Source organism: Sinocyclocheilus rhinocerous, unplaced genomic scaffold (genome assembly GCF_001515625.1).
Source record: "Sinocyclocheilus rhinocerous isolate Xijiao unplaced genomic scaffold, SAMN03320098_v1.1 scaffold1937, whole genome shotgun sequence".
Taxonomy (NCBI): Eukaryota; Metazoa; Chordata; class Actinopteri; order Cypriniformes; family Cyprinidae; genus Sinocyclocheilus; species Sinocyclocheilus rhinocerous.
Genome location: NW_015626386.1, coordinates 91064 through 92483, shown reverse-complemented (window position 1 = coordinate 92483; position 1420 = coordinate 91064). Strand labels below are relative to the sequence as shown.

At 35.1% G+C, this 1420-nt stretch overlaps 1 protein-coding gene across 1 annotated transcript in view; it reads left to right on the top strand.

Annotated features, from left to right (window-relative positions):
• LOC107713491 (collagen type IV alpha-3-binding protein-like) overlaps positions 1-1420 on the top strand; it is a 41182-nt gene that overhangs the window by 20261 nt on the left and 19501 nt on the right. The gene's annotated exons all lie outside the window — the stretch shown is intronic.

The following is a 1420-nucleotide window of genomic DNA, read 5'->3' as shown; positions in this document are numbered from 1 at the left end:
AAAAATTTACAAATGTAATAAAAATATAGGTATCGGCATCGGTATCGGCAAGTACCAAAAATAAAAGTATCGGTATCGGGCGAGTACTGGAAAAAGTGGTATCGGTGCATCCCTAATATTTAATAAACAAATGTAATGAATACAAATTTTTTTTTAATAATTAAGTGAACATATTTTATTACTTATTTTATTTTTATTAATTTAAAAATAAAAAATGTATGAAATAATAAGTGATTATAAATAAATAATTAAAAAATTTCATAAAAATGTTTCATTTTTTTAATTTTAGCTATATATTCCAGCCAGTGTGTTTGTGTGTTTGTCTGCCTCTTTCAGCGTCTGTCTGCTGAGTTTGCACAAGTGTTCATGTCATATGGACACACCCTGATCCACACGTGCTTCTGATTTCTGCCGCCCTGGGAAGGAGGAGAGGGTTTAGCTCTTGCACACACACATGTATTTCCCTGCTCATTCATCCTTCTCTTGCCTCGAGGATGACCCCTCTCTGATAGTGACTCACACACACGGCTATTCTTGGAACAGGCCTCTCGGTCTGAATCACTGCTCAGATTCTTTAAAAATCCTGTGGTGTGGGAATCTGACTGCAGAAATAATGCATAGCATAACATAGACTGTTTGCACCTTTAATAACAAATCTGTGGCTTAAGTTACGTGAGGATATGACACGGACCCGTATGGGTGGTGTTGTTCAGATCTGCCTGTTGTTGCAGATTGTGTGTAATCTGTCCATCTAATCAGAGCTTTATTGTGTTAAGCCTTTCACTCTCACTGTCAACACCACACACTCACAGTAAAGCTACTGGAATTGAGACGTGCGCTTTTGTATCTAAAAGAAGTGCTTGATTTCATCTCATTTAATCTCTTTTGTCCATGGCTTCAAAACATCAGCACTCACTCGCTCCTCACTAGGGTTATGATCCTAATTAAAACTAAAACCTTTGAAAAACATTGCTGTCACTAGAAATAAAATAATATATATAAAACAATTCAAGTAGTTTTCAAGGCAACATTTCTCATTTTCCTTTAGTTTAACAGGGCTTGAATTTCGGCACAGGATTGCACATAATTTTACTGATTCCCACTGATAAACGGCCAAATACATACTAAATTGTCAAAATGCCCGTCTTGTGTATTCACATAAACAGTCGATTTATACTAAACATTGTCGGTATATGCTATTAAGTGAATTAAAACAGTTGAGAAACAAACTTGTGTGTAACAGTTAGATCCGTGCATGAAGTCTTAAAGAGACAGCAACCTAAATAAACCTGCTGCTGTCTGTCATTAATGCTTATTTATACATTGAATACTAACCAGTGTTATTTTAAAGTTAAATAGATTGTTCAGTTTCTGTAGTATTTCTGTACCTGAATATTACTGTTATACCTACCTGAAAAAC